A 23,106-nucleotide genomic window follows, 5' to 3' on the forward strand; every position below is an offset into this window, starting at 1 on the left:
TCGATTTTATTTTTGCAGATGGTAGGTTTTTATGTGTATATTAATCCACAAGCTGATCTAAGCTTCTATCGTTAACGGTTCAATTTCTACGTTATAGTAGGTGGGGTTAACCGACTAAAAGGGACAAGTATGCATATCTATTGAACCAAGCAAGATAGGATCGAATTTATTTTTGCAGATGGTAGGTTTTTAGGTGTATATTAATCCACAAGCTGACCCAAGGTTCTACCGCTAACGGTTCAATTTCTACGTCATACTGGATGGGGTTAACCGACTAAAAGGGATAAGTGTCCATATCTATTGAACGAAGTAAGATAGAATCGATTTTATTTTTGCAGATGGTAGGTTTTTATTTGTATATTAATCCACAAGCTGATACAAGGTGCTATCGTTAACGGTTCAATTTCTACATCAAAGTAACCGACTAAAAGGGATAAGTGTCCATATCTATTGAACCAAGCAAGATAGAATCGATTTTGTTTCTGAAGATGATAGGTTTTTATGTGTATATTAATCCACAAGCTGATCCAAGGTTCTACCGCTAACGGTTCAATTTCTACGTCATACTGGATGGGGTTAACCGACTAAAAGGGATAAGTGTCCATATCTATTGAACCAAGTAAGATAGAATCGATTTTATTTTTGCAGATGGTAGGTTTTTATGTGTATATTAATCTACAAGCTGATATAAGCTTCCATCGTTAACGGTTCAATTTCTACGTTATAGTGGGTGGGGTTAACCGACTAAAAGGGACAAGTATGCATATCTATTGAACCAAGCAAGATAGAATCGAATTTATTTTAGCAGATGGTAGGTTTTTATGTGTATATTAATCCACAAGCTGATCCAAGGTTGTATCGTTAACGGTTCAATTTCTACGTCAATGTGGATGGGGTTAACCGACTAAAAGGGATGAGTGTCCATATCTATTGTGGGTGGGGTTAACCGACTAAAAGGGACAAGTGGCCATATTTATTGAACCAAGCAAGATAGAATCGATTTTGTTTTTGCAGATGGTAGGTTTTTATGTGTATAATAATCTACAAGCTGATCTAAGCTTCCATCGTTAACGGTTCAATTTCTACGTTATAGTGGGTGGGGTTAACCGACTAAAAGGGACAAGTATGCAAGCAAGATAGAATCGAATTTATTTTTGCAGATGGTAGGTTTTTATGTGTATATTAATCCACAAGCTGACCCAAGGTTCTACCGCTAACGGTTCAATTTCTACGTCATACTGGATGGGGTTAACCGACTAAAAGGGATAAGAGTCCATATCTATTGAACCAAGTAAGATAGAATCGATTTTATTTTTGCAGATGGTAGGTTTTTATTTGTACATTAATCCACAAGCTGATACAAAGTTGTGTCGTTAACGGTTAAATTTATACATCAAAGTAACCGACTAAAAGGGATAAGTGTCCATATCTATTGTGGGTGGGGTTAACCGACTAAAAGGGATAAGTATACATATCTATTGAACCAAGCAAGATAGAATCGAATTTATTTTTGCAGATGGTAGGTTTTTATGTGTATATTAATCCACAAGCTGATCCAAGGTTCTGTCGCTAACGGTTCAATTTCTACGTCATACTGGATGGGGTTAAGCGATTAAAAGGGATAAGTGTCCATATCTATTGAACGAAGTAAGATAGAATCGATTATATTTTTGCAGATGGTAGGTTTTTATTTGTATATTAATCCACAAGCTGATACAAGGTTCTATCGTTAACGGTTCAATTTCTACGTCAAAGTGGATGGGGTTAACCGACTAAAAGGGGTAAGTATCCTTATCTATTGAACCAAGCACGATAGAATCGATTTTGTTTTTGCTGATGATAGGCTTTTATGTGTATATTAATCTACAAGCTGATCCAAGGTTCTATATTTAACGGTTCAATTTCCACGCCAAAGTGGATGGGGTTAACCTACTAAAGGGATAAGTGTCCATATCTATTGTGGGTGGGGTTATCCGACTAAAAGGGACAAGTGTCCATATCTATTGAACCAAGCAAGGTAGAATCGATTTTGTTTTTGCAGATGGTAGGTTTTTATGTGTATATTAATCCACAAGCTGATCTAAGCTTCCATCGTTAACGGTTCAATTTCTACGTTATAGTGTGTGGGGTTAACCGACTAAAAGGGATAAGTATACATATCTATTGAACCAAGCAAGATAGAATCGAATTTATTTTTGCAGATGGTAGGTTTTTATGTGTATATTAATCCACAAGCTGGTTCAATGTTCTATCGTTAACGGTTCAATTTCTACATCAAAGTAACCGACTAAAAGGGATAAGTGTCCATATCTATTGTGGGTGGGGTTAACCGACTAAAAGGGACAAGTGTCCATATCTATTAAACCAAGCAAGATAGAATCGATTTTGTTTTTGTAGATGGTAGGTTTTTATGTGTATATTAATCCACAAGCTGATCTAAGCTTCTATCGTTAACGGTTCAATTTCTACGTTATAGTGGGCGGGGTTAACCGACTAAAAGGGATAAGTATACATATCTATTGAACCAAGCAAGATAGAATCGAATTTATTTTTGCAGATGGTAGGTTTTTATGTGTATATTAATCCACAAGCTGATCCAAGGTTCTATCGCTAACGGTTTAATTTCTACGTCATACTGGATGGGGTTAACCGACTAAAAGGGATAAGTGTCCATATCTATTGAACCAAGTAAGATAGAATCGATTTTATTTTTGCAGATGGTAGGTTTTTATTTGTATATTAATCCACAAGCTGATACAAGGTTCTATCGTTAACGGTTCAATTTATACATCAAAGTAACCGACTAAAAGGGATAAGTGTCCATATCTATTGTGGGTGGGGTTAACCGACTAAAAGGGAAAAGTGTCCATATCTATTGAACCAAGCAAGATAGAATCGATTTTGTTTTCGCAGATGGTAGGTTTTTATGTGTATATTAATCCACAAGCTGATTTAAGGTTCTATCGCTAACGGTTCAATTTCTACGTTATAGTGGGTGGGGTTAACCGACTAAAAGGGATAAGTATACATATCTATTGAACCAAACAAGATAGAATCGAATTTATTTTTGCAGATGGTAGGTTTTTATGTGTACATTAATCCACAAGCCGATCCAAGGTTCTATCGAGGGTGGGGTTAACCGACTAAAGGGGATAAGTGTCCATATCTATTGAACCAAGCAAGATAGAATCGATTTTGTTTTTGCAGATGATAGGCTTTTATATGTACATTAATCCACAAGCTGATCCAAGGTTCTATCGCTAAGGGTTCAATTTCTACGTCATACTGGGTGGGGTTATCCGACTAAAAGGGATAAGTGTCCACATCTATTGTGGGTGGGGTTAACCGACTAAAAGGGATAAGTATACATATCTATTGAACCAAGCAAGATAGAATCGAATTTATTTTTGCAGATGGTAGGTTTTTATGTGTATATTAATCCACAAGCTGATCCAAGGTTCTACCGCTAACGGTTCAATTTCTACGTTATAGTAGGTGGGGTTAACCGACTAAAAGGGACAAGTATGCATATCTATTGAACCAAGCAAGATAGGATCGACTTTATTTTTGCAGATGGTAGGTTTTTATGTGTATATTAATCCACAAGCTGATCCAAGGTTCTATCGCTAACGGTTTATTTTCTACGTCATACTGGATGGGGTTAACCGACTAAAAGGGATAAGTGTCCATATCTATTGAACCAAGTAAGATAGAATCGATTTTATTTTTGCAGATGGTAGGTTTTTATGTGTATATTAATCCACAAGCTGATCCAAGGTTCTACCGCTAACGGTTCAATTTCTACGTTATAGTAGGTGGGGTTAACCGACTAAAAGGGACAAGTATGCATATCTATTGAACGAAGCAAGATAGGATCGAATTTATTTTTGCAGATGGTAGGTTTTTATGTGTATATTAATCCACAAGCTGATCCAAGGTTCTACCGCTAACGGTTCAATTTCTACGTCATACTGGATGGGGTTAACCGACTAAAAGGGATAAGTGTCCATATCTATTGAACCAAGTAAGATAGAATCGATTTTGTTTTTGCAGATGATAGGCTTTTATATGTACATTAATCCACAAGCTGATCCAAGGTTCTATCGCTAAGGGTTAAATTTCTACGTCATACTGGGTGGGGTTATCCGACTAAAAGGGATAAGTTCACATCTATTGTGGGTGGGGTTAAACGACTAAAAGGGATAAGTATACACATCTATTGAACCAAGCAAGATAGAATCGAATTTATTTTTGCAGATGATAGGTTTTTATGTGTATATTAATCCACAAGCTGATCCAAGGTTCTACCGCTAACGGTTCAATTTCTACGTTATAGTAGGTGGGGTTAACCGACTAAAAGGGACAAGTATGCATATCTATTGAACCAAGCAAGATAGGATCGAATTTATTTTTGCAGATGGTAGGTTTTTATGTGTATATTAATCCACAAGCTGATCCAAGGTTCTACCGCTAACGGTTCAATTTCTACGTTATAGTAGGTGGGGTTAACCGACTAAAAGGGACAAGTATGCATATCTATTGAACCAAGCAAGATAGGATCGAATTTATTTTTGCAGATGGTAGGTTTTTATGTGTATATTAATCCACAAGCTGATCCAAGGTTCTATCGCTAACGGTTTAATTTCTACGTCATACTGGATGGGGTTAACCGACTAAAAGGGATAAGTGTCCATATCTATTGAACCAAGTAAGATAGAATCGATTTTATTTTTGCAGATGGTAGGTTTTTATTTGTATATTAATCCACAAGCTGATACAAGGTTCTATCGTTAACGGTTCAATTTCTACGTCAAAGTAGATGGGGTTAACCGACTAAAGGGGATAAGTGTCCATATCTATTGAACCAAGCAAGATAGAATCGATTTTGTTTTTGCAGATGATAGGCTTTTATGTGTATATTAATCCACAAGCTGATCCAAGGTTCTATCGCTAACGGTTCAATTTCTACGTCAAAGTAGATGTTGTTAACCGACTAAAGGGGATAAGTGTCCATATCTATTGAACCAAGCAAGATAGAATCGATTTCGTTTTGCAGGTGATAGGTTTTTATGTGTATATTAATCCACAAGCTGATACAAGGTTCTATCGTTAACGGTTCAATTTCTACGTCAAAGTAGATGGGGTTATCCGACTAAAAGGGACAAGTGTTCATATCTATTGAACCAAGCAAGATAGAATCGATTTTGTTTTTGCAGATGGTAGGCTTTTATGTGTATATTAATCCACAAGCTGGTTCAATATTCTATCGTTAACGGTTCAATTTCTACATCAAAGTAACCGACTACAAGGGATAAGTGTCCATATCTATTGTGGGTGGGGCTAACCGACTAAAAGGGACAAGTGTCCATATCTATTAAACCAAGCAAGATAGAATCGATTTTGTTTTTGTAGATGGTAGGTTTTTATGTGTATATTAATCCACAAGCTGATCTAAGCTTCTATCGTTAACGGTTCAATTTCTACGTTATAGTGGGCGGGGTTAACCGACTAAAAGGGATAAGTATACATATCTATTGAACCAAGCAAGATAGAATCGAATTTATTTTTGCAGATGGTAGGTTTTTATGTGTATATTAATCCACAAGCTGATCCAAGGTTCTATCGCTAACGGTTTAATTTCTACGTCATACTGGATGGGGTTAACCGACTAAAAGGGATAAGTGTCCATATCTATTGAACCAAGTAAGATAGAATCGATTTTATTTTTGCAGATGGTAGGTTTTTATTTGTATATTAATCCACAAGCTGATACAAGGTTCTATCGTTAACGGTTCAATTTCTACATCAAAGTAACCGACTAAAAGGGATAAGTGTCCATATCTATTGAACCAAGCAAGATAGAATCGATTTTGTTTCTGCAGATGATAGGTTTTTATGTGTATATTAATCCACAAGCTGATCCAAGGTTCTACCGCTAACGGTTCAATTTCTACGTTATAGTAGGTGGGGTTAACCTACTAAAAGGGACAAGTATGCATATCTATTGAACCAAGCAAGATTGGATCGAATTTATTTTTGCAGATGGTAGGTTTTTATGTGTATATTAATCCACAAGCTGATCCAAGGTTCTATCGCTAACGGTTTAATTTCTACGTCATACTGGATGGGGTTAACCGACTAAAAGGGATAAGTGTCCATATCTATTGAACCAAGTAAGATAGAATCGATTTTATTTTTGCAGATGGTAGGTTTTTATTTGTATATTAATCCACAAGCTGATACAAGGTTCTATCGTTAACGGTTCAATTTCTACATCAAAGTAACCGACTAAAAGGGATAAGTGTCCATATCTATTGAACCAAGCAAGATAGAACCGATTTTGTTTTGCAGATGATAGGTTTTTATGTGTATATTAATCCACAAGCTGATCCAAGGTTGTATCGTTAACGGGTCAATTTCTACGTCAAAGTGGATGGGGTTAACCGACTAAAAGGGATAAGTGTCCATATCTATTGAACCAAGCAAGATGGAATCGATTTTATTTTTGCAGATGGTAGGTTTTTATGTGTATATTAATCCACAAGCTGATCTAAGCTTCTATCGTTAACGGTTCAATTTCTACGTTATAGTAGGTGGGGTTAACCGACTAAAAGGGACAAGTATGCATATCTATTGTACCAAGCAAGATAGGATCGAATTTATTTTTGCAGATGGTAGGTTTTTAGGTGTATATTAATCCACAAGCTGACCCAAGGTTCTACCGCTAACGGTTCAATTTCTACGTCATACTGGATGGGGTTAACCGACTAAAAGGGATAAGTGTCCATATCTATTGAACGAAGTAAGATAGAATCGATTTTATTTTTGCAGATGGTAGGTTTTTATTTGTATATTCATCCACAAGCTGATACAAGGTTCTATCGTTAACGGTTCAATTTCTACATCAAAGTAACCGACTAAAAGGGATAAGTGTCCATATCTATTGAACCAAGCAAGATAGAATCGATTTTGTTTCTGCAGATGATAGGTTTTTATGTGTATATTAATCCACAAGCTGATCCAAGGTTCTACCGCTAACGGTTCAATTTCTACGTCATACTGGATGGGGTTAACCGACTAAAAGGGATAAGTGTCCATATCTATTGAACCAAGTAAGATAGAATCGATTTTATTTTTGCAGATGGTAGGTTTTTATGTGTATATTAATCTACAAGCTGACATAAGCTTCCATCGTTAACGGTTCAATTTCTACGTTATAGTGGGTGGGGTTAACCGACTAAAAGGGACAAGTATTCATATCTATTGAACCAAGCAAGATAGAATCGAATTTATTTTTGCAGATGGTAGGTTTTTATGTGTATATTAATCCACAAGCTGATCCAAGGTTGTATCGTTAACGGTTCAATTTCTACGTCAAAGTGGATGGGGTTAACCGACTAAAAGGGATGAGTGTCCATATCTATTGTGGGTGGGGTTAACCGACTAAAAGGGACAAGTGGCCATATTTATTGAACCAAGCAAGATAGAATCGATTTTGTTTTTGCAGATGGTAGGTTTTTATGTGTATATTAATCTACAAGCTGATCTAAGCTTCCATCGTTAACGGTTCAATTTCTGCGTTATAGTGGGTGGGGTTAACCGACTAAAAGGGACAAGTATGCATATCTATTGAACCAAGCAAGATAGAATCGAATTTATTTTTGCAGATGGTAGGTTTTTATGTGTATATTAATCCACAAGCTGACCCAAGGTTCTACCGCTAACGGTTCAATTTCTACGTCATACTGGATGGGGTTAACCGACTAAAAGGGATAAGAGTCAATATCTATTGAACCAAGTAAGATAGAATCGATTTTATTTTTGCAGATGGTAGGTTTTTATTTGTACATTAATCCACAAGCTGATACAAAGTTGTGTCGTTAACGGTTAAATTTATACATCAAAGTAACCGACTAAAAGGGATAAGTGTCCATATCTATTGTGGGTGGGGATAACCGACTAAAAGGGATAAGTATACATATCTATTGAACCATGCAAGATAGAATCGAATTTATTTTTGCAGATGGTAGGTTTTTATGTGTATATTAATCCACAAGCTGATCCAAGGTTCTGTCGCTAACGGTTCAATTTCTACGTCATACTGGATGGGGTTAAGCGATTAAAAGGGATAAGTGTCCATATCTATTGAACGAAGTAAGATAGAATCGATTTTATTTTTGCAGATGGTAGGTTTTTATTTGTGTATTAATCCACAAGCTGATACAAGGTTCTATCGTTAACGGTTCAATTTCTACGTCAAAGTGGATGGGGTTAACCGACTAAAAGGGGTAAGTATCCTTATCTATTGAACCAAGCACGATAGAATCGATTTTGTTTTTGCTGATGATAGGCTTTTATGTGTATATTAATCTACAAGCTGATCCAAGGTTCTATATTTAACGGTTCAATTTCCACGCCAAAGTGGATGGGGTTAACCTACTAAAGGGATAAGTGTCCATATCTATTGTGGGTGGGGTTATCCGACTAAAAGGGCCAAGTGTCCATATCTATTGAACCAAGCAAGGTAGAATCGATTTTGTTTTTGCAGATGCTAGGTTTTTATGTGTATATTAATCCACAAGCTGATCTAAGCTTCCATCGTTAACGGTTCAATTTCTACGTTATAGTGTGTGGGGTTAACCGACTAAAAGGGATAAGTATACATATCTATTGAACCAAGCAAGATAGAATCGAATTTATTTTTGCAGATGGTAGGTTTTTATGTGTATATTAATCCACAAGCTGGTTCAATGTTCTATCGTTAACGGTTCAATTTCTACATCAAAGTAACCGACTAAAAGGGATAAGTGTCCATATCTATTGTGGGTGGGGTAAACCGACTAAAAGGGACAAGTGTCCATATCTATTAAACCAAGCAAGATAGAATCGATTTTGTTTTTGTAGATGGTAGGTTTTTATGTGTATATTAATCCACAAGCTGATCTAAGCTTCTATCGTTAACGGTTCAATTTCTACGTTATAGTGGGCGGGGTTAACCGACTAAAAGGGATAAGTATACATATCTATTGAACCAAGCAAGATAGAATCGAATTTATTTTTGCAGATGGTAGGTTTTTATGTGTATATTAATCCACAAGCTGATCCAAGGTTCTATCGCTAACGGTTTAATTTCTACGTCATACTGGATGGGGTTAACCGACTAAAAGGGATAAGTGTCCATATCTATTGAACCAAGTAAGATAGAATCGATTTTATTTTTGCAGATGGTAGGTTTTTATTTGTATATTAATCCACAAGCTGATACAAGGTTCTATCGTTAACGGTTCAATTTATACATCAAAGTAACTGACTAAAAGGGATAAGTGTCCATATCTATTGTGGGTGGGGTTAACCGACTAAAAGGGAAAAGTGTCCATATCTATTGAACCAAGCAAGATAGAATCGATTTTGTTTTCGCAGATGGTAGGTTTTTATATGTATATTAATCCACAAGCTGATTTAAGGTTCTATCGCTAACGGTTCAATTTCTACGTTATAGTGGGTGGGGTTAACCGACTAAAAGGGATAAGTATACATATCTATTGAACCAAACAAGATAGAATCGAATTTATTTTTGCAGATGGTAGGTTTTTATGTGTACATTAATCCACAAGCTGATCCAAGGTTCTATCGCTAAGGGTTCAATTTCTACGTCATACTGGGTGGGGTTATCCGACTAAAAGGGATAAGTGTCCACATCTATTGTGGGTGGGGTTAACCGACTAAAAGGGATAAGTATACATATCTATTGAACCAAGCAAGATAGAATCGAATTTATTTTTGCAGATGGTAGGTTTTTATATGTATATTAATCCACAAGCTGATCCAAGGTTCTATCGCTAAGGGTTCAATTTCTACGTCATACTGGGTGGGGTTATCCGACTAAAAGGGATAAGTGTCCACATCTATTGTGGGTGGGGTTAACCGACTAAAAGGGATAAGTATACATATCTATTGAACCAAGCAAGATAGAATCGATTTTGTTTTTGCAGATGATAGGCTTTTATATGTATATTAATCCACAAGCTGATCCGAGGTTCTATCGAGGGTGGGGTTAACCGACTAAAGGGGATAAGTGTCCATATCTATTGAACCAAGCAAGATAGAATCGATTTTGTTTTTGCAGATGATAGGCTTTTATATGTATATTAATCCACAAGCTGATCCAAGGTTCTATCGCTAAGGGTTCAATTTCTACGTCATACTGGGTGGGGTTATCCGACTAAAAGGGATAAGTGTCCACATCTATTGTGGGTGGGGTTAACCGACTAAAAGGGATAAGTATACATATCTATTGAACCAAGCAAGATAGAATCGAATTTATTTTTGCAGATGGTAGGTTTTTATGTGTATATTAATCCACAAGCTGATCCAAGGTTCTATCGCTAAGGGTTCAATTTCTACGTCATACTGGGTGGGGTTATCCGACTAAAAGGGATAAGTTCACATCTATTGTGGGTGGGGTTAAACGACTAAAAGGGATAAGTATACACATCTATTGAACCAAGCAAGATAGAATCGAATTAATTTTTGCAGATGATAGGTTTTTATGTGTATATTAATCCACAAGCTGATACAAGGTTCTATCGTTAACGGTTCAATTTCTACGTCAAAGTAGATGGGGTTAACCGACTAAAGGGGATAAGTGTCCATATCTATTGAACCAAGCAAGATAGAATCGATTTTGTTTTTGCAGATGATAGGCTTTTATGTGTATATTAATCCACAAGCTGATCCAAGGTTCTATCGCTAACGGTTCAATTTCTACGTCAAAGTAGATGGGGTTAACCGACTAAAGGGGATAAGTGTCCATATCTATTGAACCAAGCAAGATAGAATCGATTTCGTTTTGCAGGTGATAGGTTTTTATGTGTATATTAATCCACAAGCTGATACAAGGTTCTATCGTTAACGGTTCAATTTCTACGTCAAAGTAGATGGGGTTATCCGACTAAAAGGGACAAGTGTCCATATCTATTGAACCAAGCAAGATAGAATCGATTTTGTTTTTGCAGATGGTAGGTTTTTATGTATATATTAATCCACAAGCTGGTTCAATATTCTATCGTTAACGGTTCAATTTCTACATCAAAGTAACCGACTACAAGGGATAAGTGTCCATATCTATTGTGGGTGGGGTTAACCGACTAAAAGGGACAAGTGTCCATATCTATTAAACCAAGCAAGATAGAATCGATTTTGTTTTTGTAGATGGTAGGTTTTTATGTGTATATTAATCCACAAGCTGATCTAAGCTTCTATCGTTAACGGTTCAATTTCTACGTTATAGTGGGCGGGGTTAACCGACTAAAAGGGATAAGTATACATATCTATTGAACCAAGCAAGATAGAATCGAATTTATTTTTGCAGATGGTAGGTTTTTATGTGTACATTAATCCACAAGCTGATCCAAGGTTCTATCGCTTACGGTTCAATTTCTACGTCATACTGGATGGGGTTAACCGACTAAAAGGGATAAGTGTCCATATCTATTGAACCAAGTAAGATAGAATCGATTTTATTTTTGCAGATGGTAGGTTTTTATTTGTATATTAATCCACAAGCTGATACAAGGTTCTATCGTTAACGTTTCAATTTATACATCAAAGTAACCGACTAAAAGGGATAAGTGTCCATATCTATTGTGGGTGGGGTTAACCGACTAAAAGGGAAAAGTGTCCATATCTATTGAACCAAGCAAGATAGAATCGATTTTGTTTTCGCAGATGGTAGGTTTTTATGTGTATATTAATCCACAAGCTGATCTAAGCTTCTATCGTTAACGGTTCAATTTCGACGTTATAGTGGGTGGGGTTAACCGACTAAAAGGGATAAGTATACATATCTATTGAACCAAGCAAGATAGAATCGAATTTATTTTTGCAGATGGTAGGTTTTTATGTGTATATTAATCCACAAGCTGATCCAAGGTTCTATCGCTAACGGTTCAATTTCTACGTCATACTGGGTGGGGTTAACCGACTAAAACGTATAAGTGTCCATATCTATTGAACCAAGCAAGATAGAATCGATTTTATTTTTGCAGATGGTAGGTTTTTATGTGTATATTAATCCACAAGCTGATCCAAGGTTGTATCGTTAACGGGTCAATTTCTACCTCAAAGTGGATGGGGTTAACCGACTAAAAGGGATAAGTGTCCATATCTATTGAACCAAGCAAGATGGAATCGATTTTATTTTTGCAGATGGTAGGTTTTTATGTGTATATTAATCCACAAGCTGATTTAAGGTTCTATCGTTAACGGTTCAATTTCAACGTTATAGTGGGTGGGGTTAACCGACTAAAAGGGTTAAGTATACATATCTATTGAACCAAACAAGATAGAATCGAATTTATTTTTGCAGATGGTAGGTTTTTATGTGTATATTAATCCACAAGCTGATACAAGGTTCTATCGTTAACGGTTCAATTTCTCCGTCAAAGTGGATGGGGTTAACCGACTAAAGGGGATAAGTGTCCATATCTATTGAACCAAGCAAAATAGAATCGATTTTGTTTTTGCAGATGATAGGCTTTTATGTGTATATTAATCCACAAGCTGATCCAAGGTTCTATCGCTAACGGTTCAAATTCTACGTCAAAGTGGGTGGGCTTAACCGACTAAAAGGGATAAGTATCCATATCTATTGAACCAAGCAAGATAGAATCGATTTTGATTTTGCAGATGGTAGGTTTTTATGTGTATATTAATCCACAAGCTGATACAAGGTTCTATCGCTAACGGTTCAATTTCTACGTCAAAGTGGATGGGGTTAACCGACTAAAGGGGATAAGTGTCCATATCTATTGAACCAATCAAGATAGAATCGATTTTGTTTTGCAGATGATAGGTTTTTATGTGTATATTAATCCACAAGCTGATCCAAGGTTGTATCGTTAACCGGTCAATTTCTACGTCAAAGTGGATGGGGTTAACCGACTAAAAGGGATAAGTGTCCAAGCAAGATGGAATCGATTTTATTTTTGCAGATGGTAGGTTTTTATGTGTATATTAATCCACAAGCTGATCTAAGCTTCTATAGTTAACGGTTCAATTTTTACGTTATAGTGGGCGGAGTTAACCGACTAAAAGCGATAAGTATACATATCTATTGAACCAAGCAAGATAGAATCGAATTTATTTTTGCAGATGGTAGGTTTTTAGGTGTATATTAATCCACAAGCTGATCTAAGGTTCTATCGCTAACGGTTCAATTTCTACGTCATACTGGATGGGGTTAACCGACTAAAAGGGATAAGTGTCCATATCTATTGAACGAAGTAAGATAGAATCGATTTTATTTTTGCAGATGGTAGGTTTTTATTTGTATATTAATCCACAATCTGATACAAGGTTCTATCGTTAACGGTTCAATTTCTACATCAAAGTAACCGACTAAAAGGGATAAGTGTCCATATCTATTGAACCAAGCAAGATAGTATCGATTTTGTTTCTGCAGATGATAGGTTTTTATGTGTATATTAATCCACAAGCTGATCCAAGGTTGTATCGTTAACGGTTCAATTTCTACGTCAAAGTGGATGGGGTTAACCGACTAAAAGGGGTGAGTGTCCATATCTATTGTGGGTGGGGTTAACCGACTAAAAGGGACAAGTGGCCATATTTATTGAACCAAGCAAGATAGAATCGATTTTGTTTTTGCAGATGGTAGGTTTTAATGTGTATATTAATCTACAAGCTGATCTAAGCTTCCATCGTTAACGGTTCAATTTCTACGTTATAGTGGGTGGGGTTAACCGACTAAAAGGGACAAGTATGCATATCTATTGAACCAAGCAAGATAGAATCTAATTTATTTTTGCAGATGGTAGGTTTTTATGTGTATATTAATCCACAAGCTGATCCAAGGTTCTACCGCTAACGGTTCAATTTCTACGTCATACTGGATGGGGTTAACCGACTAAAAGGGATAAGTGTCCATATCTATTGAACCAAGTAAGATAGAATCGATTTTATTTTTGCAGATGGTAGGTTTTTATTTGTACATTAATCCACGAGCTGATACAAAGTTGTATCGTTAACGGTTCAATTTATACATCAAAGTAACCGACTAAAAGGGATAAGTGTCCATATCTATTGTGGGTGGGGTTAACCGACTAAAAGGGATAAGTATACATATCTATTGAACCAAGCAAGATAGAATCGAATTTATTTTTGCAGATGGTAGGTTTTTATGTGTATATTAATCCACAAGCTGATACAAGGTTCTATCGTTAACGGTTCAATTTCTACGTCAAAGTGGATGGGGTTAACCGACTAAAGGGGATAAGTGTCCATATCTATTGAACCAAGCAAGATAGAATCGATTTTGTTTTGCAGATGATAGGTTTTTTTGTGTATATTAATCCACAAGCTGGCCCAAGGTTGAATGGTTAACTGTTCAATTTCCACGCCAAAGTGGATGGGGTTAACCTACTAAAAGGGATAAGTGTCCATATCTATTGTGGGTGGGGTTATCCGACTAAAAGGGACAAGTGTCCATATCTATTGAACCAAGCAAGATAGAATCGATTTTGTTTTTGCAGATGGTAGGTTTTTATGTCTATATTAATCCACAAGCTTATCTAAGATTCCATCGTTAACGGTTCAATTTCTACGTTATAGTGTGTGGAGTTAACCGACTAAAAGGGATAAGTATATATATCTTTTGAACCAAGCAAGATAGAATCGAATTTATTTTTGCAGATGGTAGGTTTTTATGTGTACATTAATCCACAAGCTGATCCAAGGTTCTATCGCTTACGGTTCAATTTCTACGTCATACTGGATGGGGTTAACCGACTAAAAGGGATAAGTGTCCATATCTATTGAACCAAGTAAGATAGAATCGATTTTATTTTTGCAGATGGTAGGTTTTTATTTGTATATTAATCCACAAGCTGATACAAGGTTCTATCGTTAACGTTTCAATTTATACATCAAAGTAACCGACTAAAAGGGATAAGTGTCCATATCTATTGTGCGTGGGGTTAACCGACTAAAAGGGAAAAGTGTCCATATCTATTGAACCAAGCAAGATAGAATCGATTTTGTTTTCGCAGATGGTAGGTTTTTATGTGTATATTAATCCACAAGCTGATCTAAGCTTCTATCGTTAACGGTTCAATTTCGACGTTATAGTGGGTGGGGTTAACCGACTAAAAGGGATAAGTATACATATCTATTGAACCAAGCAAGATAGAATCGAATTTATTTTTGCAGATGGTATGTTTTTATGTGTATTAATCCACAAGCTGGTTCAATTTCTACATCAAAGTAACCGACTACAAGGGATAAGTGTCCATATCTATTGTGGGTGGGGTTAACCGACTAAAAGGGACAAGTGTCCATATCTATTAAACCAAGCAAGATAGAGTCGATTTTGTTTTTGTAGATGGTAGGTTTTTATGTGTATATTAATCCACAAGCTGATCCAAGGTTGTATCGTTAACGGGTCAATTTCTACCTCAAAGTGGGTGGGGTTAACCGACTAAAAGGGATAAGTGTCCATATCTATTGAACCAAGCAAGATAGAATCGATTTTATTTTTGCAGATGGTAGGTTTTTATGTGTATATTAATCCACAAGCTGATCCAAGGTTGTATCGTTAACGGGTCAATTTCTACCTCAAAGTGGAGGGGATTAACCGACTAAAAGGGATAAGTGTCCATATCTATTGAACCAAGCAAGATGGATTCGATTTTATTTTTGCAGATGGTAGGTTTTTATGTGTATATTAATCCACAAGCTGATTTAAGGTTCTATCGTTAACGGTTCAATTTCAACGTTATAGTGGGTGGGGTTAACCGACTAAAAGGGATAAGTATACATATCTATTGAACCAAGCAAGATAGAATCGAATTTATTTTTGCAGATGGTATGTTTTTATGTGTATTAATCCACAAGCTGGTTCAATGTTCTATCGTTAACGGTTCAATTTCTACATCAAAGTAACCGACTACAAGGGATAAGTGTCCATATCTATTGTGGGTGGGGTTAACCGACTAAAAGGGACAAGTGTCCATATCTATTAAACCAAGCAAGATAGAGTCGATTTTGTTTTTGTAGATGGTTGGTTTTTATGTGTATATTAATCCACAAGCTGATCCAAGGTTGTGTCGTTAACGGGTCAATTTCTACCTCAAAGTGGATGGGGTTAACCGACTAAAAGGGATAAGTGTCCATATCTATTGAACCAAGCAAGATGGAATCGATTTTATTTTTGCAGATGGTAGGTTTTTATGTGTATATTAATCCACAAGCTGGTTCAATGTTCTATCGTTAACGGTTCAATTTCTACATCAAAGTAACCGACTAAAAGGGATAAGTGTCCATATCTATTGTGGGTGGGGTTAACCGACTAAAAGGGACAAGTGTCCATATCTATTGAACCAAGCAAGATAGAATCGATTTTGTTTTTGCAGATGGTAGGTTTTTATGTGTACATTAATCCACAAGCTGATCCAAGGTTCTATCGTTAACGGTTCAATTTCTACGTCAAAGTGGGTGGGGTTAACCGACTAAAGGGGATAAGTGTCCATATCTATTGAACCAAGCAAGATAGAACCGATTTTGTTTTTGCAGATGATAGGCTTTTATATGTATATTAATCCACAAGCTGATCCAAGGTTCTATCGCCAAGAGTTCAATTTCTACGTCATACTGGGTGGGGTTATCCGACTAAAAGGGATAAGTGTCCACATCTATTGTGGATCGGGTTAACCGACTAAAAGGGATAAGTATACATATCTATTGAACCAAGCAAGATAGAATCGAATTTATTTTTGCAGATTATAGGTTTTTATGTGTATATTAATCCACAAGCTGATTTAAGGTTCTATCGCTAACGGTTCAATTTCTACGTTATAGTGGGTGGGGTTAACCGACTAAAAGGGATAAGTATACATATCTATTGAACCAAGCAAGATAGAATCGAATTTATTTTTGCAGATGGTAGGTTTTTATGTGTACATTAATCCACAAGCCGATCCAAGGTTCTATCGAGGGTGGGGTTAACCGTCTAAAGGGGATAAGTGTCCATATCTATTGAACCAAGCAAGATAGAATCGATTTTGTTTTTGCAGATGATAGGCTTTTATATGTATATTAATCCACAAGCTGATCCAAGGTTCTATCGCTAAGGGTTCAATTTCTACATCATACTGGGTGAGATTAGCCGACTAAAATGGATAAGTGTCCACATCTATTGTGGGTGGGGTTAACCGACTAAAAGGGATAAGTATACATATCTATTGAACCAAGCAAGATAGAATCGAATTTATTTTTGCAGATGATAGGTTTTTATGTGTATATTAATCCACAAGCTGATTTAAGGTTCTATCGCTAACGGTTCAATTTCTACGTTATAGTGGGTGGGGTTAACCGACTAAAAGGGATAAGTATACATATCTATTGAACCAAGCAAGATAGAATCGAATTTATTTTTGCAGATGGTAGGTTTTTATGTGTATATTAATCCACAAGCTGATCCAAGGTTCTATCGCTAAGGGTTCAATTTCTACGTCATACTGGGTGGGGTTATCCGACTAAAAGGGATAAGTTCACATCTATTGTGGGTTGGGTTAACCGACTAAAAGGGATAAGTATACACATCTATTGAACCAAGCAAGACAGAATCGAATTTATTTTTGCAGATGATAGGTTTTTATGTGTATATTAATCCACAAGCTGATACAAGGTTCTATCGTTAACGGTTCAATTTCTACGTCAAAGTAGATGGGGTTAACCGACTAATGGGGATAAGTGTCCATATCTATTGAACCAAGCAAGATAGAATCGATTTTGTTTTGCAGGTGATAGGTTTTTATGTGTATATTAATCCACAAGCTGATACAAGGTTCTATCGTTAACGGTTCAATTTCTCCGTCAAAGTGGATGGGGTTAACCGACTAAAGGGGATAAGTGTCCATAGCTATTGAACCAAGTAAGATATAATCGATTTTGTTTTTGCAGATGATAGGCTTTTATGTGTATATTAATCCACAAGCTGATACAAGGTTCTATCGCTAACGGTTCAAATTCTACGTCAAAGTGGGTGGGGTTAACCGACTAAAAGGGATAAGTGTCCATATCTATTGAACCAAGCAAGATAGAATCGATTTACGTTTTGCAGATGGTAGGTTTTTATGTGTATATTAATCCACAAGCTGATACAAGGTTCTATCGTTAACGGTTCAATTTCTACGTCAAAGTGGATGGGGCTAACCGACTAAAGGGGACAAGTGTCCATATCTATTGAACCAAGCAAGATAGAATCGATTTTGCTTTGCAGATGATAGGTTTTTATGTGTATATTAATCCACAAGCTGATCCAAGGTTGTATCGTTAACGGTTCAATTTCTACGTCAAAGTGGATGGGGTTAACCGACTAAAAGGGATAAGTGTCCATATCTATTGAACCAAGCAAGATGGAATCAATTTTATTTTTGCAGATGGTACGTTTTTATGGGTATATTAATCCACAAGCTGATCTAAGCTTCTATCGTTAACGGTTCAATTTCTACGTTATAGTGGGCGGGGTTAACCGACTAAAAGGGATAAGTATACATATCTATTGAACCAAGCAAGATAGAATCGAATTTATTTTTGCAGATGGTAGGTTTTTATGTGTATATTAATCCACAACCTGATCCAAGGTTCTGTCGCTAACGGTTCAATTTCTACGTCATACTGGATGGGGTTAACCGATTAAAAGGGATAAGTGTCCATATCTATTGAACGAAGTAAGATAGAATCGATTTTATTTTTGCAGATGGTAGGTTTTTATTTGTATATTAATCCACAAGCTGATACAAGGTTCTATCGTTAACGGTTCAATTTCTACATCAAAGTAACCGACTAAAAGGGATAAGTGTCCATATCTATTGTGGGTGGGGTTAACCGACTATAAGGGATAAGTGTCCATATCTATTGAACCAAGCAAGATAGAATCGATTTTGTTTTTGCAGATGATAGGTTTTTATGTGTATATTGATCCAAAAACTGATCCAAGGTTGTATCGTTAACGGCTCAATTTCTGCGTCAAAGTGGACGGGGTTAACCGACTAAAAGGGATAAGTATCCATATCTATTGAACCAAGCACGATATAATCGATTTTGTTTTTGCTGATGATAGGTTTTTATGTGTATATTAATCTACAAGCTGATCCAAGGTTCTATATTTAACGGTTCAATTTCCACGCCAAAGTGGATGGGGTTAACCTACTAAAAGGGATAAATGTCCATATCTATTGTGGGTGGGGTTAACCGACTAAAAGGGACAAGTGTCCATATCTATTGAACCAAGCAAGATAGAATCGATTTTGTTTTTGCAGATGGTAGGTTTTTATGTGTATATTAATCAACAAGCTGATCTAAGCTTCCATCGTTAACGGTTCAATTTCTACGTTATAGTGTGTGGGATTAACCGACTAAAAGGGATAAGTATCCATATCTATTGAACCAAGCACGATAGAATCGATTTTGTTTTTGCTGATGATAGGTTTTTATGTGTATATTAATCTCCAAGCTGATCCAAAGTTCTATATTTAACGGTTCAATTTCCACGCCAAAGTGGATGGGGTTAACCTACTAAAAGGGATAAGTGTCCATATCTATTGTGGGTGGGGTTAACCGACTAAAAGGGACAAGTGCCCATATCTATTGAACGAAGTAAGATAGAATCGATATTATTTTTGCAGATGGTAGGTTTTTATTTGTATATTAATCCACAAGCTGATACAAGGTTCTATCGTTAACGGTTGAATTTCTACATCAAAGTAACCGAATAAAAGGGATAAGTGTCCATATCTATTGTGGGTGGGGTTAACCGACTATAAGGAATAAGTGTCCATATCTATTGAACCAAGCAAGATAGAATCGAATTTATTTTTGCAGATGGTAGGTTTTTATGTGTATATTAATCCACAAGCTGGTTCAATGTTCTATCGCTAACGGTTCAATTTCTACATCAAAGTAACCGACTAAAAGGGATAAGTGTCCATATCTATTGTGGGTGGGGTTAACCGACTAAAAGGGACAAGTGTCCATATCTATTGAACCAAGCAAGATAGAATCGATTTTGTTTTTGCAGATGGTAGGTTTTTATGTGTATATTAATCCACAAGCTGATCTAAGCTTCTACCGTTAACGGTTCAATTTCTACGTTATAGTGGGCGGGGTTAACCGACTAAAAGGGATAAGTATACATATCTATTGAACCAAGCAAGATAGAATCGAATTTATTTTTGCAGATGGTAGGTTTTTATGTATATATTAATCCACAATCTGATCCAAGGTTCTATCGCTAACGGTTCAATTTCTACGTCATACTGGATGGGGTTAACCGACTAAAAGGGATAAGTGTCCATATCTATTGAACCAAGTAAGATAGAATCGATTTTATTTTTGCAGATGGTAGGTTTTTATTTGTATATTAATCCACAAGCTGATACAAGGTTCTATCGTTAAAGGTTCAATTTATACATCAAAGTAACCGACTAAAAGGGATAAGTGTCCATATCTATTGTGGGTGGGGTTAACCGACTATAAGGGATAAGTGTCCATATCTATTGAACCAAGCAAGATAGAATCGATTTTGTTTTTGCAGATGATAGGTTTTTATGTGTATATTGATCCAAAAACTGATCCAAGGTTGTATCGTTAACGGCTCAATTTCTGCGTCAAAGTGGACGGGGTTAACCGACTAAAAGGGATAAGTATCCATATCTATTGAACCAAGCACGATAGAATCGATTTTGTTTTTGCTGATGATAGGTTTTTATGTGTATATTAATCTACAAGCTGATCCAAGGTTCTATATTTAACGGTATTGTGGATGGGGTTAACCGACTAAAAGGGATAAGTGTCCATATCTATTGTGGGTGGGGTTAACCGACTAAAAGGGACAAGTGTCCGTATCTATTGAACCAAGCAAGATAGAATCGATTTTGTTTTTGCAGATGGTAGGTTTTTATGTGTATATTAATCCACAAGCTGATCTAAGCTTCTACCGTTAACGGTTCAATTTCTACGTTATAGTGGGCGGGGTTAACCGACTAAAAGGGATAAGTATACATATCTATTGAACCAAGCAAGATAGAATCGAATTTATTTTTGCAGATGGTAGGTTTTTATGTATATATTAATCCACAATCTGATCCAAGGTTCTATCGCTAACGGTTCAATTTCTACGTCATACTGGATGGGGTTAACCGACTAAAAGGGATAAGTGTCCATATCTATTGAACCAAGTAAGATAGAATCGATTTTATTTTTGCAGATGGTAGGTTTTTATTTGTATATTAATCCACAAGCTGATACAAGGTTCTATCGTTAAAGGTTCAATTTATACATCAAAGTAACCGACTAAAAGGGATAAGTGTCCATATCTATTGTGGGTGGGGTTAACCGACTATAAGGGATAAGTGTGCATATCTATTGAACCAAGCAAGATAGAATCGATTTTGTTTTTGCAGATGATAGGTTTTTATGTGTATATTGATCCAAAAACTGATCCAAGGTTGTATCGTTAACGGCTCAATTTCTGCGTCAAAGTGGACGGGGTTAACCGACTAAAAGGGATAAGTATCCATATCTATTGAACCAAGCACGATAGAATCGATTTTGTTTTTGCTGATGATAGGTTTTTATGTGTATATTAATCTACAAGCTGATCCAAGGTTCTATATTTAACGGTATTGTGGATGGGGTTAACCGACTAAAAGGGATAAGTGTCCATATCTATTGAACCAAGCAAGATAGAATCGATTTTGTTTTCGCAGATGGTAGGTTTTTATGTTTATATTAATCCACAAGCTGATCTAAGCTTCTATCGTTAACGGTTCAATTTCTACGTTATAATGGGTGGGGTTAACCGACTAAAAGGGATAAGCATACATATCTATTGAACCAAGCAAGATATAATCGAATTTATTTTTGCTGATGGTAGGTTTTTATGTGTATATTAATCCACAAGCTGATCCAAGGTTCTATCGCTAACGGTTCAATTTCTACGTCATACTGGGTGGGGTTAACCGACTAAAACGTATAAGTGTCCATATCTATTGAACCAAGCAAGATAGAATCGATTTTATTTTTGCAGATGGTAGGTTTTTATGTGTATATTAATCCACAAGCTGATCCAAGGTTGTATCGTTAACGGGTCAATTTCTACGTCAAAGTGGATGGGGTTAACCGACAAAAGGGATAATCCATATCTATTGAACCAAGCAAGATGGAATCGATTTTATTTTTGCAGATGGTAGGTTTTTATGTGTATATTAATCCACAAGATGATTTAAGGTTCTATCGTTAACGGTTCAATTTCAACGTTATAGTGGGTGGGTTTAATCGACTAAAAGGGATAAGTATACATATCTATTGAACCAAGCAAGATAGAATCGAATTTATTTTTGCAGATGGTAGGTTTTTATGTGTATATTAATCCACAAGCTGATACAAGGTTCTATCGTTAACGGTTCAATTTCTCCGTCAAAGTGGATGGGGTTAACCGACTAAAGGGGATAAGTGTCCATATCTATTGAACCAAGCAAAATAGAATCGATTTTGTTTTTGCAGATGATAGGCTTTTATGTGTATATTAATCCACAAGCTGATCTAAGCTTCTATCGTTAACGGTTCAATTTCTACGTTATAGTGGGCGGGGTTAACCGACTAAAAGGGATAAGTATACATATCTATTGAACCAAGCAAGATAGAATCGAATTTATTTTTGCAGATGGTAGGTTTTTAGGTGTATATTAATCCACAAGCTGATCTAAGGTTCTATCGCTAACGGTTCAATTTCTACGTCATACTGGATTGGGTTAACCGACTAAAAGGGATAAGTGTCCATAGCTATTGAACGAAGTAAGATAGAATCGATTTTATTTTTGCAGATGGTAGGTTTTTATTTGTATATTAATCCACAAGCTGATACAAGGTTCTATCGTTAACGGTTCAATTTCTACATCAAAGTAACCGACTAAAAGGGATAAGTGTCCATATCTATTGAACCAAGCAAGATAGAATCGATTTTGTTTCTGCAGATGATAGGTTTTTATGTGTATATTAATCCACAAGCTAATACAAGGTTCTATCATT

Source organism: Eurosta solidaginis, unplaced genomic scaffold (genome assembly GCF_040869045.1).
Source record: "Eurosta solidaginis isolate ZX-2024a unplaced genomic scaffold, ASM4086904v1 ctg00001320.1, whole genome shotgun sequence".
Lineage (NCBI taxonomy): Eukaryota > Metazoa > Arthropoda > Insecta > Diptera > Tephritidae > Eurosta > Eurosta solidaginis.